The following is a 9,932-nucleotide window of genomic DNA, read 5'->3' as shown; positions in this document are numbered from 1 at the left end:
AGCATCCACAGAATGTCCCCACCAGCCCTACCATGGGAGGTCACCTCTGGCTGGCCATGGGGACAAGCAGTTGCAGATGTTGATGGTCCCCCCACTCGCAAACCAAGCGCATGTCTCTAAGTTACGTCTCAATTCAAAGATGCGTCTTGAAGCAGGCCGATAGTTACTTTTTATTGTCTGTGGTGGCTGTCGTGTGCAGGCCACATGGGGAGGACGCTTAAACTTGTTCAGGTGTTTCCCTGAACTGTTGTCATAATCTTATAATGGAGGTGGCAACAACTGGCTAGATATTATGGATTCATTTTGCGTTGCTCTGATAAATACTGTCTACAGGGTACGTTGCAACAAATGATACATGTCCCAAATACAGCACTTTCAGAGACAGTATGCAACCTGATAGTCTCATTATTTGCTACTCCTACACAACATAACAGCAACATCAGATCAGCCTTAGGTGTTGCTGTGATAGAAATAATTAATAAAAATCAATCTGCTACCTATAATGTCTTTAAAAAGCAATAGAGAACAAGCTACTCCAGACAGCTCTGCCTCCCAGGACTGGAGCTGTGGTAAAATATTCTGCAACTTCTCACCTGAAAAAGGAAAGAATTGGTTTGCATTCAGATTCACTTTGAATGTTGTGAATATTTTATAGTAGTTTACTGGCAGAAAAATGGTGAATTTTTAAGGGCTTATTTGTAAAACATGAATTTTGAGCTTTGAGGAAGATCTATTTACACCAGATGCTCATTCTAATGGCTTTGTGTAGCTGAGTAAGACTGAGCACCAGTGCTGGGCAAGCTCACCCCTGCAGAGCCTCAGCCACAAGCATTCACAACCATCTTCCCACGGCATTCTGCAAACCACAGATTTAAACAGAGGTTAACGATTACATCAGACTAACAAATCTAACTGACCACACATTGGCTTCTGAACTGCTCACTTGGCCTTGCCAAACGTGTAGGAAGTCACTCAACAAAGCAAGTAGGGTAGATGAGGGAGGAATTTCAGGTAATACATTGTGGGAAGCATTTCTCAAGGTGTACTCATGGTATCATTTGGGTTGGAAGGGACCTTCAAAGCTCATCTAGTGCAACACCCTGCCATGAGCAGGAAATCTTCCCAACCAGATCAGGCTGCTCAGAGCTCTGTCCGGCCTGGCTTGGGATGTCTCCAGGGATGGGGCATCCACCACCTCTCTGGGCAACCTGGGCTGATATTTTACCACCTTCATTGTAAAAAAATCTCTTCCTTATGTCTAGCCTGAATCTCCCCTTCTTTAGTTTAAAACCATCACTCCTTGTCCTGTCAAAACAGGCCCTTCTAAAAACTCTGTCCCCATCTTTCTTATAGGCCCCTTTTAAGAACTGAAAGGCCACTCGGGCAGCAACTCAACTGCAGAAGAGCAATCGTGGGATAATGTTGTGGGACTCAGTGCCATGCAGTGTTTGGTAGTGTGAATACCAGTTGTCCCTGGAGGACATCACCTCTGTGTTTGGGCTAGCCTAACTCAAGTAAACATGTCTCCATCACAGCTTTTGTCGTGTGACTCCTGTGCTGGCTCTGGGACTATTCCCAAAGCACAGCCATGCTTTGCCCTGCTCCATGCCATGGCTGGAAGTACCCAAGCAGCAAGCGGGAGGCTCTGGCTGTGTCTCCGGTGTACCCTGAGGGTTTAGTATTACTAAGAACGATTTAAAAGCAGTAGCAGCAGCAGGAGCTCTGTATTCATAATGAAAAATTCTTCAGCAAGCAAAGCAGTATAAGGCGATAGAAGGGAGCCTGCCCAGTTGGGAGTCGTTTGCAGATGGTTCTGGTTCATTTGTTGACTGCTTTTTCTCTGTCTTCATCAGCCACCACTTCCCTTGGCTTAGCAGCACACTCTGAGCACATTCTTTGCTTTTAGCACCTGAGAAGTCCCATTGACTTCAATGGGGCGACTAATGTGCTTGATTAAAGGTAAGTACCTGCTTCAGTGCTTTGCTAAATCTGAGGTCTGGGAATAGAAATAAATGGATCCTCCTTGCAGAGGTGGGACCTTCTAGGGAAATTTTTTACTCTGGAGGTAGAAGAAACTGGTCCTAGGACAAATTTTGTATCTCCATCCTGGTGTCTCTAGTGATCTTTATTTGGGATGTTATCCACACTGAACATGTGGCTCCAAATTGATCTTGAACTGTTGACTCTGATGGTTACAGTTGGACAAAATTTATTTCACTGCTGTGGCCTGGTATGTAAATGCAAGAAAACTATGAAAGTGAGTAACATCCCTGTCAGGGGAAGGTGAAGAAGTCACTATTCACCCTTTTAGTATTATATTAAGATTAATTTAAAGCTGGGAAATATGAGCGCTGCATAAAATTTGGATTACATTCCCAGCTTGCTGCCTGACCTCCCCATTGCATGGTTACTTGTGTGTCCTGCATGCCTCAGTTTCCCCATCTGCAAGATAGGGAAGATGATGATATAGGTCTTGCTATAAAGTTCTTCACAAGCTGTTGACAGTAGATCTCTATTTATAGTGGTAAGAGTGGATAGGCTGAATTTTTTTGCTGGTGAAAAGTGCCCCAGCTGTGGTGCCCTGAGCTCCTGCCCAGTCATGGCTGGAGATTCTTCACTCACTTGCACTTGTACCTCCAACAGGTTCTGAGCTTAATGGACTAACAGCCTGATGTGGTTTGGTAATCTTTTGTCTCTAATAGTTATACTTGCTAATTATTAGTATTAATCATGTACAGAGTGATTTTCTATAGGCAAACAGAAGAAAAGTTTCCTGTCCCATAGTGTAAAGTTAGTGATGAGAGAATCTGAGTAGACCCAAAATGTTTTGCAGGAGGAAGATGATGAGGGAGCCCATCTCACCTTTCAGATTACACAGAACATGGCAGGTTGACCCCGTTCACCACCAAGCTGAGGTGGCAGAGATAAAACCGGCACTCCCTGGGCACTTTCTTTGAGGCTGGCTTCATAATGCACCTGGCCTGGGCTCAGAGACCCGGGCTGGTCCCCTGTGAGGGCTGCGGGTGGGGGATGCCAGGTGGGAACAGGTCGGCTATAAACACTCTGCCTGGGTGCCCAGAGCCACTCTCTTTGAGAGCACTAAGTGCTGGCAAGGACCAGGACAACTAATGGGCTACTAGCCTCGGGGGACTAATGGGCTGGCTAATAAGGACACAGATTTTGACATCGCAGAGCAAATAAGAATTGGCAGGCATTAACCTCAGACATGCCTGCTACCTAGAGAAATGCAAGCCCCTCTCTCACTCTTCGTTCTCTTTAGCATATTAGTGTTTAATTCCATTAAGATCAGCAGCAGTGGCTGCCGTTCAGCCTGGGAGCAGCTCGGTCGAGCCTAGGGAGATGCCACTTTTGGAAGGGGGACCCCGCAGCTGGCCAGGTGCCAGGATCAGGCCCTTCCCCTGGCTCATCAGCCGGCAGCAGTTGCTAACGCTGCGGCAGCTCCCAGCATCTGCCTCTTGTTTGCCTTCCCCTGCTAATTCAGCATCAACTGCTGCTGCCCACTCCACAGGCTGTCTCCTCCCTGACACACAGTTTGTGCCTTTCATTTCTGTTCACTGCAGGGATTTTCCTTCTCTATTTTTTCCTCTCTCTCCTCTGCTTTCACCCCTTTGCCTTTCATTTTTAAGATGCAATTCCTTCATGCTTTCCCAGAGAAGCAAGGTTGCAGGGGCTGCTTCCAGGATGGAAATAGGAGAGGGCAACAGCTCCTCACAAAGAAATGAACCATGTTGATTCATCTTCTCCAGCCTCCTTGCTCTCCTCTCCTGGTTAAGTAGCAGTGGCAGCATCAACATGGTGCTCAGTGGTGCATTTCCCTGCATTCGACCCAGCAGCCCCGCACCTCTGGAGGGAGGATTGATCGTGGGAGGACAGGAAAGAAGCAGACCCAGTGTCTGGTGTGATTCCTTACAGAGCTGAGAAATCTAATCAGCATGGTGGTGTTCTATTTTTCTCTCCTTTCTCCCCTTAATGTTTCCCTTTAAACGAGATATTAAAAATAGGAATATTAATTTGGCAGATGGTGCAATTGGGCTTTTGGCAGGAGCCTGCACACTGTGCTGCAGAATCACAGACCTCTGTCTCCATGCTGGAGCACGGAGTGATGCTCTGGCTCCTCTCCAGGCTCTGCCTTCCTCCAGCTCCTGCTCCCTCCTCAGTGCTGGGAGAGCCGCCTGGGGTGAGAGGAGCTCCTGTGGGCCCTTCCTCCAGCTGTAGCCAAGTAGCTTTGATTTCTGATGGTTCTGAGCCATCACTGAAGGGTGGAGAGCTCATTTCTGCTTTAATTTGAGCCAGGTTTGATGGCAATGGAAGCTGCACACGTTTAAACATAGCATTGCTTATATAGCGGGGAGGCTGAGTCTGAGTTTACTGGGTGCCTTGGGCTTTCTGCAGTGTGGGGAGGCACCCTCCTCAGGAGGGTCTGCAGGGGCTTGGTGTGTTTGGGCTTGTTTCAGACATGGCAGAAAGTCAGGTAAGGTGTTTCCAACTGGAGTGATTTTTACACACTTCTCTGGGTGCTGTATGTGTGTTTTTTTTTTTTTTTTTTTTTTTTTTCTGGTGTTCTGATTGGTCTCAGCTTCCCTCCAAGAGGAAGGTTCTGGTCTTTTACTGCTTTTCATTGCCTGAATTTTCAGAAACACTGGAGTCAAATTTCCCTTAAATTTTCTCTGTTGGAGCTTTGGCCCAATGCTACAATTTCACCAAGGGCAAAACAAGCCCTAATTAATCCCTGCATCTCTGTTGCATCCCTTTTGCCCAGCTGTAGCATCCTGTTATTTAGCATGTCTCTCCCCACGCTGTGCCTGAGACCAACCTCAGTTTCCTGGGGCTGTAACTCCTCTGGCCTCAGCAGGGTCCTGGGAATGGCAAGGAACAAAAGCAGAGTCAGGTCTCGCAGCAGTGGTTCATTTTTCGCATGAGCACAAAGGTTTTCGTTTTCCAAATCTTTTGATGTTTTTGTTGTTCTTTGAAGTCCTTCCAGCTTGTCTGTCTTTGTTACAACGTGATGCCCAGATCTGGGCATGCTGCTTCAAACACCAGCCTGATGAGCGCTGGGAAGAGCGGAATAATTACCTTGCTGGGTTGCAGCAGGCTGATGTTATTGACTTCTGTTCAATCGATCATCCCCCCGGACCACTCTGTTGTATAGCTGTTTGGCCAGATATCTCCATACAGCCTCTGTCCTTTTGTTTATTCCTTCCTGTGTGTTAATCTTTTGCATTTGTCCTGCTGAATCTCTTTGTATTGATTGCAGGCCACTTCTTTAATTTATCAAGCTTGTATTGTATTTTATTTCTGTCCTGCAAGTTATTTGCTCCCCTCCCATCCTGGTAAAATGTTCAGATTTGATTAGCATACCCCTGGTCCAGTTTCCAAGTTGTTAATAAAACTATTGAATTGTATTGACCTCTCAGGGCACTCGGTGGGACCCCACTTAACGTTTCTGCCCACTGGACTCTGAACTGTTGAGGTATGCGCACATGTATTTTTAATCAGCAGCACATCTTTGTTCTTGTAGTTCATCTTATTTACACTATGTAAGGAGCCATATGATGTTTTGATAATAAAAATGATGATCTGTGTAGCTCCAGCTGCCTGCCTGAGGATCTTCCTTGTGACAGATATAGTATCTGACATGATGGTCTCTGAGCCCTTGTCTGTTGATGAACTGCCAATACCAATGGACAGGGTTTGTGTGAAGTCACAAGTTAGAATATCATATTGCATTGTCAAAACAAAACTCCAAGGCCTTAATCTTCCCGTTCCTCAGACTGGGGGCTTGGATTTCTAAAATCACAGTTGTGTTCAGCAGCTCACTGGTCCTGCTCTGAAAAGGAACGTCAGCAAACAACTTGCTCAGAGTCCTGTGGACTGTAATTAATTATGAGCATAAAGGTGGGCAGTCTGCAGGGGCTGGTCCCTAGAGTGCGGGGATAACCTGGAGGGTCAAGTTCCTGGCACCAGTGTGGGTGGCAGTATCTCACACCTCCTCCAGCTGTTCTGGCCCCTGGGTAGTCTTGTCTTGCAAGCAGACACCCTGCTCCCCTTGTCTTTAGCAGAGTTTTCTCGCTCTGTCGGGGACTGAGGTTGCCTCTAAGAAAAAGGAGAGGCGACAGAAAATAAAATCACGCTAATTCAGTTACATGCTTCTGACTACCAGAGCCAGCTTGTGTTTCACATGCCTGCTTTTGGTGACTGCTGCTTGCCAGCACTGGGTACTGTTCCATTTGCCATAGAGAGAGACATCTCCAAGACTGGTGCTTCTTGCCAGCATTCCCTTGGTTTTGGTTCTGACAGACACTGCAGATACCCAGCTCATGAACATCAGTCTGTCCCTTGACCACTGATGGAAAATATGCTCCCAGCATACGAGAAAATCAAGCCTTAATAAAAATGAATCCCACTGGTCTGGAGGTCATTTTAGAAAAGTCGAGACTAAATTGCTGCAGCAAACTTTGCCATGGATGGGGCTTGTCTGACATCCAACACTATTTTTAGGTTTTTGGGGGGTGGTATTTCCCCTGTATGCTTCGTTAAATGCCCTTTCATTTTATCCAGCATTAAAAGTAAAGGGAAGCTGATCTGTGATTATCTTGATTTCTTCCTTTCAATCCTGAGAAATGAGATGTTTGCCCCCTTGCCCTCCCTCATCCTCCCTGAGGTCCTGGGGACAGGCCATGGGGTCACCTGGCTCTGTGCTGGTCCCTCTGTCCCCGAGGGTGAATGTGGCTGTGTCCTTCCTCTGCAGGATATCTGGGTGGCAGTGCCTCCCTCCTCTGCCTGTGACAGCTCCTTTTCATGCTAACTGTTATTGAATTACACATCCTCTTAATTGTCTCCTTTTCCTTGAAGACTAAATCAAAGCAAGTCTTTAGTTTATTAGTCTCCTTGCTGTCTGTCAGAGCTGACTTTTTTGACTGAGCCAGTGTCAGGTGATGCTCCTCCTCCTCTCTCTCCCAGTGACTCTGAAGGAATTCACTCTCTGGTGGTGTTTTAATGCCTCAAAGTTACATTTTGGGGAGCCTCTGTGATTCCCAGCAAGAACTGCTTCCAGTTGCGTGGGGGGATCAGTTTGAAGCGAGGGAAGGGGTGTCCTGTCCTGTACTGCATCCGTAATGGCCAGCTGGGCTTCCAAATGTGCCCAGTCTGAAGCAGAAAATCTGACTAGGAGTGACATGGCCAAAGTCTCTGGTCTATTGGGCAGAAACCTCTCTTCCCACCACCTCCATGTCTAGGCAAAGCTCCTCCTGGCTGGTGCTGTCACCCACATCTTCCCACATGCCTCTTACCGAACACTTGTCTGAACTGTTCTGCGTCTCCTTGGATGTTGCACGTAACCTCCTGTCCTCCTCTCTCTGTGTCACCAGCATGTGATGCCATACTGTCACGTGCTGGTGAAAGTCCCCTTCGCTCTCTGCGCTAGGAGTGATGGCCACGGCCAGCTCAGTGTTTGTGTTTGGGTTCAGCTTTTGCTACAGATATGTGGTTGATGTGTCTCCTGGCCCAGAAGCTTCTACCTGGTGGAGATGGCCACATAACCATGCAGGCAGCCTGTGCCAAGCTCAGCTCCTCTGGGGCAGTCAAGCTGCAGGAAACCAACAGTTTCAGCCAGCAAAATAATGAAGGGCCTTAAAGCCAAGGGGATCGAGATTTGTTTAGTGAGGGTGAAATACAGCTGAAGAGCCAAATGCTGTTATTTTTACATCCTGTAAGAGCTGTCTCCCCAAGCGGTCTGATTTTCTTCTTTAGGACTCCCTGCAGAATGCAGTGGTGATCTCATAGGCTGTGGAGATGCTCTGGATCCAGCTACATCAGACCTCAGCTGCCAGGATTAGTTCTGAGCAAGAGAGAGACCAGAGGCATGAAAGTAAGAAACACTGCTTTCATCCTGCCTTGCTGCTCAGGTGGCTCTGGCACTTCTGGTGACTGATCTCTGGAGGCCTCTAGAAGAGGGTCCCCCCTCACCTCCTTTTCCCCACTGCAGGCTCTTTGCACCATCTGTGTGCTTGTCAGCTCTCTAGCTGCAGGACCCTCCTTAGAAAATGTGCTCTACAGCATAATTCTCCATGCCATAGCAAGAGCCTAGCCCTGGTGACAGTTGCACAGGTGTGAACTTCTCTCCTCTTTCCCATGACAGTAGTTTATCCATCTACAAGGCAGAACCCAAATCTGTAGGCTTCCCTTTTGCCTACCCAATTTGGCCAGCCCTATATAAAATGAGTCATTGCTACATTAAAGGTCCGTTCCAACCTAAAGTATTCCATGATTCTATACTTGGGTGTTCTTATGGAAATCTGTGGGATTAGTCTTGTGTGCAAGTACAGCTGCGCTTGAGGAAGATTGGCAGAATCTGGCCCACGGCAGCTGACATATGGTGAGGCAATATATGTTTCCTAGCATGTGGATCCAAAAATAATTCCTACAAGGTAGAGTTGCATTGATTGTATTACTGGATTATCAAATGATTAAAGCCATTAACAATCCACTCTTGAGCAATCAACGTAACAATGTTTAGTTGCCTTGCAGTAACAATTAAAAGATGAAGCAATTTGCAATAATTAGGTAGTATCTGGAAAAAGTAGTCCTCATTAAGAGAAGTTAAAAAGACTTTTTCTTATGGTTGAGATGAACCTAGCAGGCCAATTTTGCTCCTCCTTGCCCTCACTCCTTCCCCCTGCATTTAAGGAAAACAATCTGTTCTTTTTTTAGCCTTTTATTCTAGAAAAGATCAAAGGGGATCTAATGACTGAGTGACTCCCTCCACACTCAGGCTGTGGTGGGAATTTTGGGACCACAATGCCAGTGTTGGGAGCTCCTTTCTGTGGGGAAACGGTGCTGAGTCACCAGGCTGCTTTGCTGCCCGAGGTGATTTCAGACAATAGAGTCTCTGCAGTTCCTCTTGCACAGGAGGTTCTCAGCAGCGAGCACTTGTTCAGGCATGTGTTCCTTGCAGAGGGCCATGCATTGTTTCCAGGCTTGCCTGGTCTTGGCAGCCCATCAGGTGTCAAGGAGCAAAACATGAAGTTGACCAGGTTTGGGCAAGGGCCAGTAGCAGACCTGACTGCTGGAGCAGACGATGTGTTCTCCACATGGCACTGAAGGGGCTGCACTAATACATGGGGATGGGCTCGCATAGGAACTCTTGTACATAAGAAGAAAATGTGTCTGAAAGGCTCGGGAGTAAGAAAGCAAAAAGAGCCTAATGTTCATGTTTGTTGTACTCATTTAGCTGAAGTTGAGTGTTTCAAGTTAGGATTTTTGAAATATTTGATGCTGGCTGCACCACTGTTCTTGTCTTGCAGTGGTCACTGTGTTAGTGACCACTGGTATTTGCTGTAAAGGAAAGCTCATCTATGTATATACATTATTAATGAGCTTTATTGTGTATCAGTGGCTTGGAAGACACTATTTTCTTATGCAGCAAGAGAGTAGATGTCTCTTCTGAGGCCAGCCTCCAACCACATGCTTGGTTGATATTCCTTGTGTTTAGTGCCCAACAGCTGCAGGGAAGTGGGGAAAGAGGGATGTGGGGTGCATTTTGTAGCACAATGCTGTATAAGAAACCTGGGTATGCAAGTCTCGGTCTCTGTGTATGAAAGTCAAAACTAATCCTGTGCCTGTGTGTGGAAGTGAGTAACCATTGTGGAATTGTACTGAGGACCTTCCAGTAACAGGTTTGTCAGATCCATAGCTCATGCAGGGATGGGTATGTTACTTTGCTTAAAAATAATCTCCTTGGTGGCAGTCCAATCATCCTGCCTGGACAACTGTGCTCCAGAATGTCAAACAGATTTTCCACCTGAAGGTACGAGTGAAGACGTTCAGGTCAATAAGTAATTACAGGAACTGGGATCTGGCTAGTACCATGGGATTCCCTCTTCTGCACTGGCAGAATGAGCAATGGGTCGGGA

The 9,932-nt window shown here is 46.8% G+C and overlaps 1 long non-coding RNA gene across 1 annotated transcript; it reads left to right on the top strand.

The window, feature by feature from the left end:
* Positions 1 to 4,202: 4,202 nt before the first annotated feature.
* On the top strand, positions 4,203 to 7,947 carry LOC135580676 (uncharacterized). The gene is made up of 2 exons (XR_010475564.1): positions 4,203 to 4,492; positions 7,771 to 7,947. It is a non-coding gene; the product is annotated as an uncharacterized LOC135580676 (long non-coding RNA).
* Positions 7,948 to 9,932: the final 1,985 nt, after the last annotated feature.

This window comes from Columba livia, chromosome 12, assembly GCF_036013475.1.
Source record: "Columba livia isolate bColLiv1 breed racing homer chromosome 12, bColLiv1.pat.W.v2, whole genome shotgun sequence".
Lineage (NCBI taxonomy): Eukaryota > Metazoa > Chordata > Aves > Columbiformes > Columbidae > Columba > Columba livia.
Note: the sequence above shows the minus strand (reverse complement) of the source record. Positions and strands in the feature narration are given on the sequence as shown.